This window comes from Notechis scutatus, chromosome 1 (genome assembly GCF_049901735.1).
Source record: "Notechis scutatus isolate UNSWTSFEM ecotype Mainland chromosome 1, rNotScu1.2, whole genome shotgun sequence".
Lineage (NCBI taxonomy): Eukaryota > Metazoa > Chordata > Lepidosauria > Squamata > Elapidae > Notechis > Notechis scutatus.
In genome coordinates this window covers 43007000-43030340 of record NC_142009.1, presented here as the reverse complement: position 1 = coordinate 43030340, position 23341 = coordinate 43007000, and the positions used below count along the sequence as shown (strand labels likewise).

At 40.9% G+C, this 23341-nt stretch overlaps 1 pseudogene; it reads left to right on the top strand.

The window, feature by feature from the left end:
* Positions 1-1229: 1229 nt before the first annotated feature.
* Positions 1230-6188, top strand: LOC113420522 (transmembrane protein 121 pseudogene; annotated as a pseudogene).
* The last annotated feature ends 17153 nt before the right edge of the window (positions 6189-23341 follow it).

Genomic DNA, 23341 nt, shown 5'->3' with positions numbered 1-23341 from the left:
AGCTTGATCTAGTTTAAAGCTGTTGGACTTCTTCCTGGCCTTTAATTCATTTTCAATCTGTTTCCGATATTTGGATACAATGCTCACATACATGATGGTAGCAATGTGTGGGATTACTTAGTCAGAAGTTACCATAACTACAGGTTAATTTATGAGCACAATTAGGACTAGAATCTTGGTTGCTAAGTGATGTGATCATTAACGGAGTCACTCATGTGACTGGACCTGATTTTACAACCATTTTTACCATGGTCATTGAGCAAATCCAGCTTCCCCAATTGACTTTCCTCATCGGAAGCTGACTGGGAAGGTTGCTAATTGTGATCATATGACTGCAAGATGCTGCAATCCTTGTCAATGCAAGCTGGTTACCAAGTGCCCAAATTGCAATCACATGGGGATGGTGTGATGGTCGTAACTTTGAGGATGGGTCACAAGTCACTTTTTCTGAGGCAGACGTAACTTTGAACTATCGTTAAATGAACTGTCGTAAGTTGAGGACTGCCTATGAAGAGGAAATGGGCACGTAAGCAGAGAGGACAAAATGCCAGGAATATTCTCTACAAGGTCCCTTAGAGGTATAAATAAGAAGGAAGCAAATTGTTAAGAGAACAAAGGAAAAAAAAAATCACCTGAACCACACAAAGGAAGCTGGGCCTGAACACATGGAAGGGGGTCCCCATCCATCCCAGCTTGTCAATAAAGCAAAAAGCCTTGGGGACAAAAAGGTCTACAAGCCCAGCCACTCCTTGATAATTTTTTTGGAACCAAGCTTGGCAGTTTCCATTCCTTTTAGCTAATGCCTGGCAGCTTAGTTGAGAAGGACATTAGGTAAGCATGAATGAGTGTATGTGCATCTGTGTGAGAAAGAGCGAGCATAGCGTGTAACCAGTACAGTTGAACCTGATTTGCCTTAATGTTCAGTTGAAAGAAATGGGTATTTGTCCCTAGTTATTTCCAAGCTGTTGACTGGGGCTGTGTATCTTGTCCACTCTCGCTGCACCCATTTGGAGAATCGAAGTAGAAAGCAAGGGGAAGACAACAGTGGGCCCCAACATTTTGGGCACCAGGGGCCAGTTCCATTGAGAAAGGTTTTTCCACAGACCAGAGGGAATGTGGTTTTGCATGCTGCCTGCATTCCGTGGATGGGGCTTCGCTTGTTTCCACGGACCGGTTGCTGGCATGCCGAGGACCAATGCCAGTCCACAGACTGGGGGGTTGCGGATCTATGTGTCTGACAGGCTGTGAATGAGGGACCATAAACTGAACCTGTGAGCACATGTGACATAAGAACTTGAATTTTATTCATAATCTGTGCTGTAAGGCACATTTCTGAGGTCACAATAGAATTAACAACTTGTGCTGGCAATTTGAGAATTGGATGTCATTGATTCTGCAAAACATCTCCATAAAATGTAATATCAATCCATCCCTCGCTAGAATATATTTTTATTTAAAATCAAATATTCAGATCATCATTAAAGCTTTACTGAATGGAATGATCTCTCAGTGATACTCATGGTTGGATGGTGGCTATAAACGAGATCAGATCATTTTCACTGATAGCTTCTCCCCATGGAATTCCAAAAGTTTGTCCGGATGGATGGGAGGCCTTGACAGAAGGAAGGAAAGAAGGAAAGCGATAGAAGGAAAATCAGTGTTATCCTTTTTTTCTCCATATTGCACAGAGGGAAAAAGAAGCTTGCAATAAATATTTTCTAAGTACTGAAAGCATCATACTATTATGTTCGTATTGGAAATTTTTACACAGAGTGTGCATTTAGTACATTCATCATGGCTTGAATTAAAGGTCCCTGTTCAGTTTCTATTGCTTGAATGTTATATCTGTACAGTTTCTTTGACAACATAACTTATTATGAGGTGTGTTTATTCAACTATAGGGAAATTAGATGAAGAGATACAGTTAGTCAACACCCCACACATGCCAAAGCTATAGTACTAACAATGAGCCTAGAGAAAGTCCATGGCTGCACATAAATTCTGTTGGACTAATAATACGTGTCCTTTGTTTCAGAATGGTTCCTCCCCCTCCTATTAACAAGTCCCATGTCTGCCTATCCACTACACTCATCATGAGCAGCATGGTGCTGATGGATGCTTATCTGGTGGAACAGAACCAGGGTTCTAGGAAATTGGCTATTTGCATCATGGTCTCAGTTGGAGACATCTGCTTCCTGGTGGTGCTCAGGTATGTTGCTGTTTGGGTTGGGGCTGAAGTGAGGACTGCTAAGCGAGGCTATGCCATGATCCTTTGGTTCCTGTATGTCTTTGTGCTGGAAATCAAAGTCTACTTCGTTTATCAGAACTATAAGGCTGACAGGAAAAGTTTGGACCTCATGGCCCGCAAAGCATTGACCCTTCTACTGTCAATCTGCATCCCAGCCCTCTACGTGCTTTTGGTGGCTACAGAGCATATGGAGTATGTCAGGACGTTCAAGAAAAAGGAAGATCTTCGCAATCGTCTCTTCTGGGTCATTGTCGACATGCTGGATGTGCTGGACATTCAGGCCAATCTCTGGGAGCCTCAGAAGAAAGGGTTACCCATCTGGGCTGAAGGCCTGATGTTCTTCTACTGCTATATCCTCCTCTTGATTCTGCCTTGTGTGTCGCTGTGTGAAATTAGTATGCAAGGAATCAGCATCGTGCCCCACCGCATGATGCTGTACCCAATTCTGAGCATGCTTACAATCAATATCACCACCATCTTCATCAGAGGAAGCAATATGTTATTCTTCCGGGACATTCGTGTCTCTGGGATCTTCATGGGGAAGAATGTGCTGGCCATTGTTCTTAAGGTCTGCATGTTTGTGCAGTATAAGAAACACTTGTATCACACAGCAGCAGGGCATGGCACAGGTAACCCACAACATAATCTTTCTTCCCAACCACAGCCTGTCATGCATCTACTAAAACCCCAGAATCAGATCCCCTGCCCTGAGGAATTGGCCCAGGAAAATACATGACATGCTGCGCACCCACATGCCTTGTGGCAAGGAACATCTAATGTCTACGATCATTAAGATCAAAAGCAAAGAGGAACCAAATGTATCAGGCCCCACCAAGCCAGTGCTGGTCCATCTTGAAAGTTTATCAGTGAGTGCTCCCTCCCCTTCCTTTCTTACACAGATGTACTGCTAACAGGGACCTCTTTTGAAATAAGGTCATTTCAGGAATGATCCAGAACAAAACCCAGCCCTACTGCCAAGGAGCAAGCCAGCAAGCCGTAGAAACTGATGGGCAGATCTCTGGGAAAGTATGAGCCACTGAATCAATAATCTGCCAGTGGACAGCAGTCAGCAGCAAGTGATTAATTCCCTACTGTGCCTTTCCTGTAGTCAATCATTCTGTAATGAAAGCTGTTTGGGCATATGGCCAACTCTGTTGCATAGAATACATCTGTGAATATGAGGAAAGCATCTTTTCACCTATCGGGGGCATCCATTCAGAATGGGACCTTCCTTTCTGGGATGGTTGAGAGACTCTACATCTGTGTCTGCCTGCCTATTTAATTTTCTGGGGATGGGATGCCCAGATTTGTAGTGGTTCCAGGGCCATGTTCTCTTTCCTGTGGAAACATGCTGGCTTGTGATCCTTTTCCCATGCTTCTTTTTCATGGATATTTTTTCTCTCTCAATAAAATGAAGACCAAGCTTGAAGGTGTGTCCCATTTCCCTGTGCAGGTGCCTTGCAACACCTTTCAGCGATCAGATTAGTGTTTGTGCTTCATACTGTCCTGAAGGATAAGAAGGTAATAAGTGATTGTAGGAAACCAAGAGGATAGAAACACACAAAACACTACCCGCTTGGTTTCTCAGGTTCAGTGTTGTTTAACTCCTCTTAAAATCCACCTAAGGTATGGTTTCAAACTATACATTGAAAATTGGTTAGGATTGGCATTGAAAATATTTTCTTTATGGATCATGGAGCTGCTGGTGCAGCTATGCTTGTCAAGCAATATTGTCACCCTGACAGTAATTGTGTAGAGACAGCCCTAGATGTGCCAGACAGGAGGAACAAATTGAAAATTGTCCAGGGTGGTCTCCTTTTGCAGATGCAAGAGTATTCAGTTTTATTGCATCCGTGGGGAGATGGTGGACAGATATTCTCATTTTTTTGTGCTGTATCAGGATCCTGTAGAATTTTATTTAGAAGGCAAATTCTCTGAATACTCAGGGTTTCATAGATTAACTATAACAAAAATCCACAATCAGCCTCTTTCTCCATTATAGACCATGCCATAATAACTTCCTACCTGCCTCTAGGCCAGGAATCCTTTTAATTGTGCAATAGGAGAGACTATTGACAGATAGACCTTTCTCCCTTGTCTCCATAGTGAGCGGTGTTTATTCAAATGGCCTTTCCACAAAGATTTAAAGACTCACCTTGTCCATTGGTGGCAACTTTCATTTTACCAAAGCACTCAAAAGATTGCTCTGTGGTGGCCCCGTCACATGCTGGGGGGAAGTAGGGCAGAAGGAAGTAATAAGCAGGCAGGTTCAGAGTCAAGAGCTCACACCTTCTCTTGGGGGTCTAGGATAACTCGCCACAACCATCTCGCTGCAGCCAACCAACTTGGTATAGCCATCTTGCCGTGACCAGCCCAGTGCAGCCATTTTGCCGCAGCCAACTCACCAATTTACTTTAGAACAACTCCCATGTGGGATAATTTAACAAGATAAATGTTATCCACCATTGTTTCTTCTGCATTCTTTACATTTGTGTCAATGACAATAATGTTGAAGAAATGGTGGTGGATAATATTTATCGTGTTGAGTTATCCCAACATGGAATTGTCCCATGGCAAGTGTTCTCATGGTGGGATGGTTATGCCGGGTTGGCTACAGTGAGATGTCCTGTTTCTTTCTCTGGGGCACATTTTTTATCTTCTTCCAAGGTCTCCCCACACCTTTTCTCTCCCTCACTGAATAGACTGCCAAAAAACTTGTGCTGCCTTTTGGAAATGTGTACTTTCTGCCAAATGAGGGCTTTTTGCAGAAATTAAAGTTGCCAGGCTGCTTTTGTTTTTATAATACAAAGCTGAGAAGAGACCAAGAATAGCAGCTGCTTCCTGCTCTGGGGAAGAGCATTTTCTCTTCCTTAAGTAAAGCGAGAACATGAGCATGGTTGTTTGTTAATTACCTGGATTTAAATGTACCACAAGAAAAGTTAAACTAAAGCACTGGAAAAAGAACATTTGGGGTAAGGCATAGAGTCTACACCTTTATAGCACCACATTCCCCTAAAATCATGAATTATGTAATACTGTCCTCCTGAATATCCCTTCTGTATGTGTGCAAGCCAACCTTTAAGACCTAAAGCTGAATCACAGTTAAAATACACTCCAGGATCAGGGGTATCCTTTGACAGATATTATGCAAGGACCATTGAAGGAAACCTCCAGGACCTGAATGGCCTGTACAACTCAGATTAATCTACCCAGCACCAGCAGAACAGGGAAGGCCACCTGTGTCCAGATAGAATGGTGCAAATGCAATTCCCCTCAAATATCTCATGGATGTCCAGGAAGAGAAGCCCTCTGGTAGACCATGGACCCAGACCATGGACCAGCATCAGTCTGTGGCATGCCAGCAACCGGGCCATACAGCCCCATCTGCGCGATGCAGGCAGCACACAAAACCAAGCCCCCCTCCAGTCCATGGAAAAATCTCTTTCCATGGAACCGGTCCCTGGTGCCCAAAAGGTTGGAGGCCGCTGCTCTAGTACTTATAGTTTAGTCACTACTGGACTAAGAAGTAAAAGATTCTTTATTTTTGCTCATTTAAGCCAAAGGGAAGAAAGAGAACATTGAAAGATACTTGATTTATTTGCAAGGCAAAATTTGGACAAGTATTTCCAGTGCTACCATTTTAGACTGCACTATAGATAAATATTAATAAATAAAGAGAGATAGAGAGAGAGAGCAAACCAAAGGACTGTCTATCCTTCTTGATTTCTTCAACGGAATTCTTAGTGCAGTGTTGCCATTCCTCTTCAAAAAAAAAGTGCAGCCGACTTTTATACAATCATGTGCAGCTCACAGTTTAGACGTGTGAAACTTACTTTGCACCTGATCAGAGGCTTTCTGTTCAGAAACGTCCTCTGTGACTGGCAGCTTACTCTTAAGAAACTCCCACTTGGGTCAGTGGCATTTACTCCCACATATGTATTTCACAGGATTTGTAGTCAGAAGATTAATTAATTGGAATACAGCACATTCTCCTTCCTTTATAATTACAAATCTTTACTCCGTTTTTTTAATTGGTTTGGAACCATTTTCGGTGTCACATGCCAAAACCAGAAATTATAAATAAAAAGAAAATTCAGAGACTATTTGTAAATTCTCCAGGAGAAAAAAATTGGTGTAAACTTTTTAATAAACACCTATGTAAAAATGTACACCTAAATTAGAAAATTGCATCTAGAAGATCTAGCTTATGAAAACCAAACTTCACACACAGTTAGGTTTTTCCATTAACTTTTTGTATGCGCATATGTTTTGCAGAAAACACATGCATACTTGCCTTCAGAGGAAATTTTGTAGTGGCCAGCCCAAATCTGCAGTATTCCTCTCCACATTTTTTGGATTCATATTATAAGTTGTAACTTTATTACTTATGCCTTTAACTACATTACATATTTGAAAGAAAGAAAAACAATAACATCTTAAACATTGGTAAAAGAAAAAGAGTAAAAAGTAAATTTATCAACTTGATTGTGGAGCTCCCGAAGGCTATTAGATGGCAACAAAGACTAAAAATTGCTGCCGTCCAGTAATTTTCTAGGGCAGCGGTTGATAACTAGTGTGTCACAACACATTTTATGTCACAAAAGGTCCACAGCTATTCAGGGTTTTCATCAGTCAGATGTGAGATGTATGCCATGAGATAAAGAAGGTCAGGGGTGCGATTCCACCAGTATAACAACCGGTTCAGTGATCGTGCACGTTTGCGCTAAACGCACGCTCCGCATTTTTAAAAGGCAAGCCCATACTTACCTTCAACTGCAGCCTCTGTGAAGAAAACAGCTGAGGCACGGCAAACTGCTCTGCTGCGCGAATCAGCTGTGCTCTAAACAAAGGCATAAAGCACAGGAAAGGGCAGGGGGAGGTGGGCGGACCCACTTCCTCGTTGCAGCGAACCGGTTTGGAGCGAGCTGAACATGGGAACAATGATCTGGTCCGAACCAGTAGAATCCCACTCCTGAAAAAGGTTGAAAATCATAATTAACCATGTCAAGGTAGTGCCTTAATTGGGTGTCAAGGTAGCACCTCACTAGGATCCAAGGTTTTTATGAAACGTTCATCCACCTGACATGCTGGATGGCTCACAACAATCAAAGAAATCACAGTTACATTGATGTAAATTTCAAGAACAACACGCCACTCAGGATGGAGCAGAGGGTCTCATTCTGTGCAAAGAGCCTGGATAAAAAGCCAGATCTTCAAGACACTTCTGAACAACAACAGAATGGGGATGGTGGGGTGGGGGGAGGACATCCATATCTCAGGGAGAGCCAGAGTTCCAAAGGGCAGGTGGTGCTACAGAGATGCATATTGGATGACATTGTTTAATCAAAGTAACCCAATACCAACCTTGAAAGATTGAAATGGCCTGGCAGATGCAATGGGAGACCAAACAACAAGGGTCACTGAAGAGCCAATGATCAGGCTCTCAGGGTCGATAACAAGAACTAGACAATGGTACTGCTTTCAAGCAGCAGGCCCAGTGTCCCCTTCTCAGATTTCTGCCATATCACCTTCTGCCCATCGCTATCAAGATAACCCGCCTGCCTCAAGGCTTTCTTCCCAGGCACAAGTACACATATCCAATCTCCTCCCTCCCTCTTTATCTCTTTTTCACACACACATACACCACACACACACACACACACACACACACAGGGCGTGGGGGGGCTCGGAGAGGGGGGAAGAGAGAGATACTACAAGACAATCCACCAGGAACTTGGTCAACTCTATTATGAGTAATTAAATACTGTAAGGCTGCAAAGAATCTTGGGATCATGTTGGAACCCTTGCTGTGAAGATAATCTTGAAAGCTTGAGAAAACAGGTCTTTGAAACGATAAAGTAATGAAGAAAATGGCAAGTATCTTTAGTATTTTTTTTGGGTTAGATATCATAACTTTAGACACTGAAAAAATGGTTTTGCATTTATGACTCATGCCTTTGAGGAATTAGCAATTCCTGATAATGAAAAACTTATTGCTGCACGCTGCCTATTATTTATATTGGACTTCTATTGGATGTAAGAGTCAAATGCAAAGAAAAGTGAATCATGTACTTTGGCCCCTTTTGTGCAAGAAACATCCATTTTGAGAAAATGCATTTCAAATATTAAAACATTACTTTTCCTAAGGCAATTGTCCTTCCCTGTTTCTTGAGTAAGATATTATTCATGATTTCTGAAGGGTGTCATATATAGCTTGTGAAAGTAAAATATGGATTTTTATCAAAACCAGATCACTGGTCCAGATTTCTCTATTTTGATCTCTTTCAGATCACATCACCTGGAGCCGGCATGGCTTATGGCTAATGTTATAAATGGCTAATGATATAATGTTAACAAATACTATCTCCTAGTTAATTTGGAAAGTTGGAAAGTCGTGTTAGTGTCATTGATTCCAGTAGTCTCTACCAAGAGAGATAGGGTCTCCATATCTCAGGCGAAAACCTCTTGCAGGCCTCTGTGCCAGGTTCTTTTAAAAGACAGGGAACGAAGCTCAGATGCTGTCAGATACAGGTGTTCCACCATGGATGGAATATCTGCTTGTCGGATCATGGATATATTAAATGTTCCCATCTATTGCAACTGCTGTACCTCAATCTTTCTTCTTTTATCATAACAATGTAGCATTTTACAAATCATACAAGTACTGTATAAATTTCCAACCTGAGAAATTGCATGATAAATGTTTCATGGCTAAGATCTCAGAAGATCGTCAAACTCATGAAATATTGGCATCTCCATTTACGTGTGACAGAATTTTGTCACACTTAGCAAGCTTATAAATCTGGGTTTTTTTTATTTTGGCACTTGCACCAGGGGCTCCTGACATATCCTCATGGATGACTAATATTGACATTGCAGGCTGGAGTCAATTGGCTTAGCCTGTTGCATAAACTTAGTTGGTGCATGTTTACTGTAAATTTAATAATCAAAGAAGAAAGAGTGCAAACAAAAAGGAGATGATTGGTGCAGATTCTTATTTCCTTTCATTTGACAGTTAGTTCCAAAGTTTATGGATTGCTGCCAGTAACTAATGCCAATGAGCCTAAATCTAATCTTCAACATATCCCTTTCTCTTTTTGCAATTAACACCCAGAGTATAACTCAGAGATTCCTAGGACTCCAGAAGAATTCATGAATGATATAGTTGATATAATAGACGCTCCACAGAACTGCAAACCACTCATTCCAGTCATCTCAACTTAGTTTGTTAATGTAAGGCTGGGGGACGGGTGGACAACTGAGTTATCTCCAGAAATTGAGGATTAAAACTGTCTTGTTTGCTGCAGAGGCCAATGGGAACTGAAGTCTAAAACTTCTGGAGGGCACCCAGTTGTCTACTTTTGGCTAGAACTTATTGTCATTGGCGCTATTTAGTGAACAGCTGCTAGAGCTTAACTGTTCACTGGTCTGGTAAACACACAAACATGAATCAACATTCATGCAAATTAACTCCTCTTCCCTCTAGTAAAACATTTACATTGCAGTCAATGATTTGTTTTCAATGCTAACATGTATCTCATGTATATTATAAAAAGATATTCATTTATTTATCAAATTCTTAAAGCTACCTGTTTCCCTCAGCAATTCCTTTCAAAACATTTTAAGAGCACATCTTTGTTGTCACTGGGAATAACCTTTTTTTTAATTGGTTTGCTCTTCGGTCTCTTCCTTCTCCCAAGTCTTAAATTAAGCCACACTGTTTACCTCAGCCTGACAAAACTCTATGATTTCATTAACAGCCTGACAAGTCCAGAGTACAGTATCCATATTGGCTTCTCTCAATGAAACCCTCATGTTCCCAGAGAGCTGCCATCTTGAATCCCTCTCCTACCAAAGGTGCCCAAGAAAATCACCCTGTTCCCTTCTAGTGATACCATGGGGCCTCCTGCAGCCCTTTGGAAGATTGGGAGGGAGTTTCACCTCTGCTCCTCAAATTGCCTCTATGCTCAAAGGGCAGTATATAATTTCCACTGGTAAAAAAGGTCGTTCTATCCCAGCAATACATTGCAGAGCGTTCTGACAGGTTCTTATCCAGAACATGTGCCGTTGATGGGTCTTTTTTGGGGGGGGGAGGTACTGATACCTCTTAATGGGTGTCAGAAAATCTTGCACATAGATCTCAATGACAGACTGCGAAAGTTGGTAACCTAAGGATCCAGACCTCTCCTCAAGTGGCTGTTAAATCTTTGGGGGCTTCCGAAACCCTTTCTCCGGATTTCTGGAAAATTAGCACCATGATTTCTAATTGTAAACCTTAAAATAGGTTTAATGTGTTAGGCGTCTCCTAAAGTGCCTCCTCAAAATATACAAAAAGGAGCTCCACGTATCTGCATTATTATTCTACCCACAGAAGACCAAGATGTTAAAGACTTATCAGCAGCCAGGAAAAATTGACTTCCCTACAAGTACTGAAATTCTAACAGCCCTGGTTTCAGTTTGCAGGAAGCGAACTTTAAAAGAACACCTGTATCTTTGAGTCCTTGTTTTTCTCTGAGCTTGGTGATTTGCTTGCAGACATTTCATTACCAACTGAGTAACTGATGCACAGGGCACTGATGATGTTATCTAGTTGGGTAATGAAATGTCTGCAGACAAATTACCACACTCAGAGAGCACCAAGGACTCCACAGTTCAACTCTGAGCTACAGATATTCTCTTCTATTGACACCAATACTAGTCAAGACAAAAAAAAAAAAAAACCCAAGAAGATGCTTCTTTAATAGTTTCACCCTCATCTTTTGCAAAAAAAAATCAAGGTTTTCAAATGGCACCCACTAACAGGCTGCTCCAGTCCCTGTTTCCCAACTATTCAATTTCAGTTCTTATACTGGCATCTTTTTCAATCCTCCCTTGCTAGCCAAGTATCATGCTACATTAAAGATAAATTAAGAAGAAGCACGCAAAAAGATCTAGATGCCAACACTGGGGACAGTAACAAGCCTAGGATTGCCTCTGGGCACCACTGCAAACTCTTCCTTCAAATATTATGTAGGGATTAGATTAGCTTTCCCTAACATGGATCAAAAGGATACAATCCCCAGAATTTACTGGCAATTGTGGCAGATGTGGAAAATACCAGGACATGGACAGCTGTACTAAATAGCTTGCTGCTGAAAAGGAGATAACTCACTCAGGAGATTTAATATTGCAGCTAAATTGCAGAACGGATAAGCCCAATGTGTGGGGAACCAGAGAAATCATACTAGGAGGCAATTAAGGTATACATTTTTTTAGCTGGAACATAAAACTCTAGGAACTGTCATTGTAAAAACATCATCCTGTGGTGGTCATCTGAACTCTTCTTCATTCACTTGGTGCATTTTGAATTCCTGTTGCTGGCTGTGTGAGCAGATGCTGCTGAAAAGCAAAGCACCAACCAAGGCCAAAAAAGGTTACATGGAAGTCCTCAGTGTCTTCCTGCATGAATTAGTCAAACCAGCAATGTAAGAGGAAGATGCCAAGCCCCATCCAGGTCATTCAAAACTGATGTGTCTTGCCAGCATTCCACCTACCTTTTAATAAAACTTTGCATTCAGAGAGGTGTAGCTCCTCATGTTTCATCCCAATAAAGTCAAGTTCTATTTCTTTACATTAGTGTCAGGCAGCTGAGGTGAAGTGAATATAGAAAGCTGAAATTTAAGCCTTTTCCAATAGAGCTATGGATCAAGCTGCACCCACTAGCAAGTATATATATGCCCTGTCAGATCCATGGAATAAACTAGGTCAGAATCATGAAATAAGCTAATTTTACTTTATTTTAAAACTACATTGACAGAACTTTGCAAGTCTGAAAGTACGACTCTGCCCTTGTTTACAGCCTGAGAAACAAGGCCTTTTGCCCTACCCACTGTCCAATTTCTGTCTTTTACCTGGCCATTCACTTGGCGGTGTCTCTTTGCTCAGTCTCTCAAGGTCTTTCCCACATACTGTTACATTGCCTAAACCTCCAATGGCACCATTGCAAAACCCAGCAAAGCACTTGAACTGTTCTCAAGACTGGCAGGAAAGTGAATCCAGCATCTGTTATGACAAGGGTCATAGATTCAATCAAGGGGTTGGCTTTGAAATTACATGATGAAAATAGAAGAGACCTACTCCCAAGGAAATATCTGGTGTAAACTGACATCTCTGAGTGAATTTTTGATTACTCAGCCCCTCTCGCTAATACTTGCATTGGGAAAGCAGAATTAGGTTCTCCTAGAACACAGCAGGAGACAGAATGGCCTGGAGAATGCTTGTTTTCATTATGAAAGCTCAGTGTACGCACATCCGTTTGTCAGTTTAGAAATACTTCTTTGTTTAAGAGACTGACTGTTTCACAGTTCCCTCATCATGTGCTTGTAAGAGCTACACAGAAGTCAATATTTTATCTTCTGATCCCTTTTCCCATTACAGACCGTGATGGACTCGAAGCTATTCATGATGGAACTCTTACTTCTCCAACCCGGTTTATAATGTTTACTGAGACTGAACACACACTTAGCAAACTCTGTGTGTCAGACTGTCTGTGCACCCATAAGCATGTATTTACGTACTTTACATACTTTTTACAAACAATGTAAAAAAGTTCGTAGGTGAAACTGGAAAGAGTGGGTTCCTAAGTTCAGGTTCTAGAATAAATATATTATTTTAGAATAACCTTTCAGATACCCTTGGATGCCCAACTCCCATTCGCTATGTGAAACATTCTTTAAGAACAACAAAGGCTAGGATACAGAGAAATTAATTTGATTAGGACTGATCATTTAAAAATCGTCAGAAGAAAGTATGTGAAAAATATATGAACAAGAATTTACAAAAATCATTATTTGACAACGGCTTGCAAAACCTGTATCATTGAAAGCATCTGTACCTATTTGGTTATTTAAAATGGTAACCTGTTGCAGAAATGTACGAAATAAAGTCAAAGTTAGAAAAACAAGACATATCCAATACTACTAACAGCTTCCTAATATGAAGGGCTGCCGATTCCTTTGAATAGCTTGTAATGTCTATCCACCATTTAATTTCATGCCTCTCCAAGAAGAAGCAATGTATCCTATAAAGAGCTGCAAGCTTTAATGGATAGATTCATTAACTGTGGCTTCCGTAATGGATATAGGCATTTTAAAAAGATAAATTGCTGGACAAGATAAGGGCACAGTTGCTGATCTGGAGGGAAAAGGTTATTTGATGCTAACTCTGACAAAGAATGAAAGCATTAAACATGTCTAATATCTGAATGTGGAGGCATTTGTTAATTAAATTGTAAAACTGGTTTCTTTTTTTATTACAAAATGGCATTGTTTGTCCATTTTATTGAAAGATAATTGATGAATGATTCAATGGCTCAGTGAACAGACTGATTTAAAATAAAATAAAAAATCTTATGGCACAGCTTTAAGCTTTGCCCCCACACAAAGATTTGGGGTTCATTTACACTCTAACCACACACCAGTTTTAATGCTGGATTAACTGTTGTTTCCTGATAGTGTTTCTTGTTTGCCTCACTGAATTACAATTTCCAGGGTTTCTTGATGGTAGTGGTAGGAAATTACATAGTTAGGCTTCAGTTCTAGCTGCAGATACCGGGGGCGGTCAGACATTTGCTGCCACCCTTGACAACCACAGAATGAAAGCACATCCACTTTCATGACCTGCACAGATGGCTCATATATGTTTCTCCCTTCAACTTCTGCTGTGTATACAACCCATATAACACAAGGTTTTGTGGCATGTGCAACCTACAGCAATAGGACTCCTGGAGCTGTTGGCCTAATTTTACAGACTCCTTGGCCTAACTTCAAAAGTCCTCTGCAACAGTCTGTTCAGACTTCTGGCAAACAGTGCTTGCAGTACTTGCAGGCAAACAAAACTTGCAGTAACCTACCGGGTGGGGAGGAAGAGAAAAGAATGGGGGGGGAGAAAGGGATGGCAGAGAGAATGTGCAAGAAAAAGAGAGTACTCCCGCCATGCTATGAAATCCTGTTTCACTATCATACTGTCTTTTGATCAAGGTAAATTCTGGTTTTTTTTTATTACCAACCTTTTATATTTTTTTCAAAATTGCCTCAAATTCATATTTGAATGTGGGCTGCCAGTTTCCATTTACTGGTGATGCTAACCCTTTTGCAGGACTCTCAAACTTCTAATTGGATCTCAGCTGGATCTCAGTTCTTGTACACTGCCGTGTAAAATGCAGTCTTATAAACGTAAACGTATGAGAAGCAAGCAGCCGAATGACCGTTTCACAATGCAGCAGCTGAAAAATATTTCGATGTTCGCTACATAAGAGCATCGTAGGGACGTTTTCAGGGAAGAGGGTGACATCAATCAAATGAACAGAACATGCACTTGGCTTTAAAAAAATCAGTAAAAGCCAGGTGACATTTAGATTAAACAGGAATGAAAGGTGAAGTATAATGTTTGACAGCAGGCAATTTGTGAATGGTTGGGCAGTAGTCTCTGGTTTGAGATTGTAAGTATTTAGGCATGTGCATCCTATTCTTGTGTAAAAAAAAAATGAATCAGGGTGACACTAGTGGTCTCCCCAGAATCTATTCAGCATACGGTGTCGTCTTCCTAGGAGACTTTTGCCACTCCCTGTAGTATTGGCACAAAAGGAATCCCTGTGAAATCACTGCTGTAAAACCACTGCTGGCTCCCTTCCAGGGAACAGGGCAAAGAGCTGCCTGCAGACACGAGTCAGATGACAGGCAAAACAATTTATGGAGTACTCTCTCCCTTGTATGGCCAGGGTTAATGCACAATGGTAAATTACTGCAGGCGTTTGATGCTACTAGTTCTCTTTAATGACTGGCTGCAGAGAACCATGTTGACAGTCAGATCACTCCGTGCAGTCCAGGTTCCTCCAGCACAGGACAGCATCTGCCAGTCCTTTTTGGCTCTGCAGAGTCCTGGCCGACCTTCTTGACAGGGGAGTAGACCCAGCACCTTTGAGTGATGAGGAATGAGAAGGGCTTAAAATCAAGGCTCAGTGAAAGCACTGGAATTGGGAAGCTAAGGAAGATTGGAATTGATGGTTCCCTGGTTGGGAAACCCAGATGTTTGGGCTCTGCATGGGAAGAATAGAGAAAAAAAATGAATCCAAGGTCCGATAATTCTATTTTAAACAATTGGTACCAGAAAGGACATATTTAAACTCTGCAGTATTGAGACCCACCATGTCCCCCCTCCCCCCATCTTTTGTGGCATAGAAATGCAAACACAGTAGGAAAAGCAGAGACAGAATAGCATAAGATGATATTTCATATTAAAAATAAAAAAGCTTAGTGTTAGTAAGCAGCATCACAAATCTTGTGAGGAAAATTAACTAGTTAACTTGCCAGGTGCATGCACACACATACATCCAATCAAAGCTCAATTCCATATGAATATCCTACTCTTGGGAGGGGATAAACCTGAATGGTTACTTTCCTAGTTCCCTGAAAGAAGAAGTGGAACCCATGTGACAATATCACTTTAAAAGAACAAATTCTCAACAGGGCTGCAAGGAATAAGATAGATCAACTTCAGGGTATGTTCAAATAGGATGCTAACATAGACATCAGCAGAACCTCAGGGTGATAAAATCTGGAAGAAAATCTGCCAGGTAATTTCAATGGCCTGTGTTACACTCTTGAGAGAATATGCACATCCGCAAAAATAAAGAGATTGATATGTGACTAAAACTCTGCAATTCCTTGTTCATGCAAGCCAAATCTTCTCTCACTTTCTGGAAGATAACTAGAAGAAGACAACTCCTAATAAGTAAAGTCTTCACTGTGCCAATAAGATGGTGAAAAATGGGTAGTGAATCAAAGACAGGGCTATTTGTGAGATCCCATATGCATCTAGGTGTCAAACTCCCATCGTCACGGCATCGTCACATGACGTATTGCAGTTTTTCCCCCTTCGCTAAACCAGGAATGGGTGTGGCCAGTGTATGACGCACCCGGCCTGCAGGCTGTGAGTTTGACAGCCCTGATCTATATGGATAGATAGTATGTTTGTTTTCTGGCCCACATAAAATACTTAACTCCTGCACAGATAGAACTTTTGAAGTAGCATCAGCTACCACAGATGTGTTACTGTCAAGTACTTCTGAGCCACTTGTACTTAAACTGTTTCAATTAGACCAGAAAGGTTAACTGCACTCAGTTGAACTACAATGCACCCTAAAGTATACTTATTAGTCTGAAGGGCACATAATTCTTTTGACATTGTAACTGTTCTCAGGAAGTTCTCTGAAAAAATGGCATTGTCTTAAATAAGGCTATCCTACTTTACTTTAATCTTTTGTAAAGATTATTGAGTTAATTTCTGTTTCTTTCCTGCATTGCACTTTATCTCCCAGTTATCCCCACATAAGCCTGCAGATCATCGTTATGATCATCATCATTATCATCATCCCCAGGTGAGGTATTACCTAGATGTGGTTGTGGGGCTTATGTGCTCTGGGGAAGATGAGAGCTATATCAGAGGTACAGTCATACTGGTCTCATCAAAGGAGCCAGATGAAGAGTGTCTTTATCATAAACAATATGGTGAGACATAATTTTGGAAACCTATTGGAGCAGGTTTCTGAGTCAACAAGGATCACACTAGGGGTTGAAGTTCTTGGACATCTGATGGTAATTAGGCTACAGGATTCAAGATGGTTGCTAGAGCAGCTGGGGCCAGCAGCTGCACATCTTCTGTAAGAAAAGTTGCTTACCGAAATACAAAAGGCTTAAAGAAATAATGATTCGGTATTAGAAATCAAATCCAACGAGAAAAGGATATCTGCAAATAAATGTACCACTCCTGGAAAGAACATTCAGAATCAGGTATAATAGTGCAGGCTAAAAGATCAATGTCAATTTATAACATGAAATAAAACATTTATTAGAAGTAGAATGGGAAGAACTTCAAAGGTCTACCTAGGGAAAGAAATTAAAGCTTTGCCAGTATAGACAAAATAGGGGGACTCCGTAGTAGAGGAAGCCAGCATCGCTATTGAGCCATTTTCATTTCCAGACACTTCTCTAAAAAAAAAAGTCTAACTGAAAAATTAAATGAACTAAAACAAAGAACAACTGAGCACCCAGAACAGCACAGAAACAACAGGATAATGTTGCCTGCACTGAAGCTCATTTAAAAAAAAACAGCCCAAGTATTAAGAGATGCCAATAGTGTACTATCAAATGTATGCTCACTGCAAGAAACAAACCATATGGCACAGTTGCAATTGAAACTGAAGATTTTGAATGAAAAATTAACAAACAGGGAAAAAAAGTCACAAGGGCAACACCAAAATGAAAGATGAGGCCACAACTGGCCACAACCCATTGGGCTCACAACCTCTGGTGATCACAGAAAAAGAAGTGCAAGATCTATTACACAGACAGAAGTCAGGAAAAGCACCAGGGCCAGACAAGATAACTCCTTGCTTAAAAGTCTGTGCTGACCAATTGGCCCCCATCTTCACCCGAATCTTCAATAGATCACTAGAGATGTGCTACGTTCCTTCCTGCTTCAAACGTTCTACCATCATCCCAGTGCCAAAGAAGCCCTCCATCAAGGAACTGAATGACTACAGACCAGTTGCTCTAACATCTGTAGTTATGAAAATCTTTGAAAGGCTTGTGCTGTCCCACCTGAAAACCATCACGGATCTGCTGTTAGATCCCATGCAGTTTGCATACCGAGCAAATAGATCGACAGATGATGCTGTTAACATGGCTCTGCGTTACATCCTACAACACCTTGAATCTACAAATACCTACGCAAGGGTCTTCTTTGTAGACTTCAGTTCAGCATTCAATACCATCATTCCAGACACTCTTCTAAGTAAATTAAACCAACTAGCGGTACCTAAACACACTTGTAAGTGGATCATAAGCTTCCTAACAGACAGGAAGCAGCAGGTGAAGCTAGGCGGAATCACATCCGATACCTGTACAATCAGCACAGGGGCCCCCCCAAGGCTGTGTGCTATCTCCTCTTCTCCCTGTATACCAATGACTGCATCTCAAGCGATCCATCTGTTAAAATACTGAAGTTTGCTGATGACACAACAGTGATTGGTCTCATTCGAGACAACGAGGAATCTGCATACAGACAGGAGGTTACACAACTTGCCTCATGGTGTAACCGGAACAATCTGAAACTGAACACACTCAAAACCGTAGAAATGATGGTAGACTTTAGAAGAAACCCTCCCATACTACCACCTCTTACAATACTAGACAACACAGTATCAACAGTAGAGACCTTCAAATTTCTAGGTTCTACTATATCACATGACCTAAAATGCACATCTAACATCAAAAACATCATCAAAAAAGCACAACAAAGAATGTTCTTTCTGCGCCAACTCAGAAAGCTCAAACTGCCCAAGGAGCTGCTGATACAGTTCTACAGAGGAATTATTGAGTCTATCATCTGCACCTCTACAACTGTCTGGTTTGGTTCTGCAACCCAACAGGACAGACACAGACTTCAGAGGATAATTAGGACTGCAGAAAAAACAATTACTACCCACCTGCCTTCAATTGAGGACTTGTATACTCCAGGAGTCAAAAAGAGAGTTGTGAAAATATTTACAGACCCCTCACATCTCGGACATAAACTGTTTCAACTCCTTCCCTCAAAACGACATTATAGAGCACTGCACACCAGAACAACTAGACACAAGAACAGTTTTTTCCCGAAAGCCATCACTCGGCTAAACAAATAATTCCCTCAACACTGTTCAACTATTTACAAAGTGTACACTACTATTACTGTTAATCTTCTTATCACTCCTTATCACACATCCACTTGTGATTGTAGGACTGTAACTTTGTTGCTTGTATTCTTACGATGTATATTGACTGTTTCCTAGTATGATTTGACTGTTGATTGTATTCTGACTATCATTAAGTGTTATACGTTATGATTCTTGATTCTTAACAAATGTACCTTTTCTTTATGTAAACTCAGAGTATTTACACCAAGACAAATTTATTGTGTGTCCAATCACACTTGGCCAATAAAGTATTCTATTCTATTCTATTCTATTCTATTCTATTCTATTCTATTCTATTCTATTCTATTCTATTCTATAAGATCAGCATGCTAAAATCAGATCCAAGCCAATTAGAACATATAAAAGAAAAGCTGAAGGACAAGACCAAATAATACCTGATCAAGAAATAGCACCTAGAAACAAGGAAGAAAGGAAATATTAGAAATAACAAAGCAGCAAATAACAGCTGCAGTCAAGAAGATCAGCCGATATGATGCTCAAATTGCATATTAGCGGTAAAATCTCCAATTTTGGTCCAGTCAACGGAGAGAATGCAATGCAGTTAACATGGCAAAGAAGAAGCAGTACAGTTCTAGGTGTAGCTATGGGACAACTGAAAAAAAATAATACAACAAAAATGCAGTTTACATAAAGTAAGTGGAGAAAGAAAACAAAGCTGAAGGGGAGGAAATGCTGAAATAAAACAACTGTTAGTACAACAGCAGAAATGGTGGAGAAAAGGGCAGGGTTGATTAAGAATTGGTTAGCACAAATGAAGATGAACTGCATCCTTTTTGGCTGAAACTCACTTATTGCCAAGCAGTTTAATAATATTCTGCAAGGAGGATGAAATTGAAGATCTATGTGTCCATCAAAACCTACCTAAAAACCAACCATTCAACAGAAGGAGCAGCATCAGGCAATCACAGGCCAATTACCTGCTTACCATCAACTTTCAAATTGCTAGCTGGTGTGGTAGCTGTTGCAATCCAACAGCATCTAGCTGAAAACAAGCTCTTTTCATAATGAGCAGAAACCAAACTGCCCAAATAGAGATGGACGAAGCACCTGCTCCTAATTGAAAAGACAATTTTGGAAAACTAAAAGTAGGAAGACCAACTTGAGTGTAACTTGGATTGGTTACAGGAACACATTCAACTCTCTTCCATATGATTGAATAACCAAGTGTCTAGAAATAACAGGAATATCAGAAGCTTTCTGCAAGGATCGATGGCAAAATGGACAGCACGGGTGCTGGGCAATGGTGATAAAACGGGAGAAGGGTTAATATCAAGACAGGGATCTTTCAAGAGACTCAATATCACCATTACTGTTTATTGTTGCATTGATTCCCTTGTTAATAATACTGAACGTGTTAGGCCAGGGCTAGCAGACATCAAAAATAGGTGATAGGCTATCCCACTTCCTTTACATGGACAGTCTGAAGCTGTATAGACAAGCCATCTGAAATGGAATCATTGCTCAAATATATGGCCAAGATTTTGCAATGGAATTTGAGTGGATAAAGGTTCCACCACCATCATCAACAGGGAAATCTGAAGGAATCAAGATGCCCTATAGAAATAACCTGAGAAATTTAGATGAAGAAGATAAATACCTGGGCATCCTCCAGGCCGACAACATTAAGCACACGGGAGTTTCCTTGAAGAAAGTTAGACTAATATCTTCCATTGTCTAGGATTAAAAGCCTGCCCTGCCCTCCCTCCCTTCTCCAGCAACCTCTTTCCCACCTCCGGGAACACATTAAGTCCTAGATTTTTCTCCTAATTCATATCTCAGGCTGTTGAGGAGAAACAGGAGCCAGATTTTGCTAGTTCAGAAGTGTCAAATGCATCCAGAGGGGAAATTGTTGAGCAGCAATATGAAGAGTGCAGCCTTTGTAGATGCTTCTGTATTTCCTGCTTTAATGCCAGTGTTTATTTGAAATCTTTTGTTCTTGTTGAGTTGATTCAAAGCTGCCAGGCAAATGTCATTCCTATCCTTTAATCTTGTTACCAAATCAGTCATCTACTGCTTTGAGTGGATTAAGTCTTCTTGCTGCCATCCACTGCCAATTTCTCTTTAGAGCTTCTGCTGCATGCGCATCTCCTGCCAAAACAATCGCCAGAGGGACCACACTTTCATCCAAATGGTGGATGAGTTTGAACAGTATTAATTCATCTCCATTGTTAAAGAATGAAGGATTTGGGAGCGGGGAGCAATCCTTAAGCATTTCAGCCTCGGCCCAGAGGAGATGAGCTAATTCACACGCCGAGGAAGGGATAACCAACGGATGAATTCTTCTCATCTGCTTCGATGCACCCCTTATCTCTGGGGTGGACGGAATGGCTTACAATGGAAAACTCCAAGCAGCTTCTGGATCGGGAAGCTTAGCTACTCCCCATCTCTTCCTCAAATTCTGACCTTCAAAATATCCATTTCTTGAATCATATACCCATTGCAAATAACTGTTATTTCTAGCTTCAAAACAGTAAAATTTCCCTGTATTTATATTTCTGATGCCCAATATACCAACAGATTCCACAGAACATACTCTGTGGCCACAGTTGCCCAGGTAAGAATGTTGTTGTTTTTTAAAATATAAATGAAAAGTGGCTTTAATAGCTCCTGGCATCTCCTGGGATGTTTGCTCTTTTTTGCTGCAAAGGTCCCATAGCTTGGAGCAATGGTTTCCAACTTGGTGTCCCTCAGAGCTGTTGGCTGCAACTCCCCATCACTCTGTGTCAGGGTGATGAAGAGCGAATTGCTGTGGTTAAGGAAACGTGAAGTTCAGCTCATGCGGAGATATAATCAATTTTAAGCCATGGTTCTCATAATAGATGGACTTTGAGTTTCTGGATTTAATAGCAATAGCACCTAGACATACTACTTCATAGTGCTTTACAGCTCTTGCTAAGCAGTTCAGCATATTGCTCCCAAAAATCTGGGTCCTCATTTTACCAACCTCAGAAGGATGGAAGGCTGAGTCAACTTTGAGCCAGTGAGAATCGAACTCCTGGCAGCTGGCAGTCAGCAGAAGTAGCCTGCGGTACTGCATTCTAACCACTGCGCACCACAACTCTTAATAGTGAGCAAGAGGAATATCTCCCCCCACCATCCTGTCCATGATTCAAGACTGGCCCCATCAGCCATCAGTCATCAAGTCTGCCTTTAGAAAATTATAATTTTTACTAACCTTAAAGGGAAAATGGGACAAGACCTGAAATTAGAACCCTGGCTTGATTTCAATTATGTATAAAGTGTCAACTCATAAAATATTTCTATGATTGTTTTAGAGATGCGAACAGAAAGTGGGGGGAAAGGGGTTTGAAAGAGCAGTGCAGCAGCTTGGAAATCAAAAGTGCATTCCATACATAGTTTTTCAAAGATAGTAACTAGGTGATTGAAGTTTCTGTCACGCAAAAATGTAACTGGAGAACATGACTGATGACTTTTGGCTATGGATGTGTCTCATTGGAGAATATGAATTATGATACACCCAGGGGGTGGGGGGGAAACCAGGGTCAAGGGTGACAATGACAGAGTCGGCTACACCCAGGCAGTGCCGGACATGTTAACTCCCAATAAATCCTTTGAAGTTTTGGAAGTTTGGCTTGAGACTCATGATTTAATTGGGGTAACTGCCGGAATCCTGATATAAAGATAATTTATGCAAGGCAGGAATGCAGAACTCTAGGCAGCTATAAAAATTTGGGGGCCAGCCCCTCTTCTTAAGGTTGCCACCAAATTGTCATTTTATGGTGACAAAAGAGAAAGATCACTCAATGCAAGAACTATATTGTCTGCATTTAACTTGTAAATTTCTTTGCGAGAGTGAGGTTCTTCCAGTTCTTTAACTTGGTCTAACAAGATCTGTCCCAAGGAAGTTGTATATCTAAGTCCTCTGATTGTTCTGGGTGATGACCAACACATTTATCTATCACAGGACAAGTGAGGGGGAAAAAGAGGTATTAATTTGCATATTAATTAACTTACATGTAGTTTTCAGATTTTTCCAATCATTAATATTTGAAACCAAGACAGGAAAAAATAGTAAATTTATGTCAATTTATCTATATTATAAATTGCCTTTTGAAACACGAGCATTGTTCTGCTTAGTATATTACTGGCCCATTTAACTCATCCCATCTACAATGATTACAGGGGTTCAGACCAGTGGTGGGATTCAAATTTTTTTACTACCGGTTCTGTGGGCGTGGCTTGGTGGGCATGGCAGGGGGAGGAGACTGTAAAATCTCCATTCCCACCTCACTCCAGGGGAAGGTTACTGCAAAATCCCATTCCCTCCCCATCCCACTAAC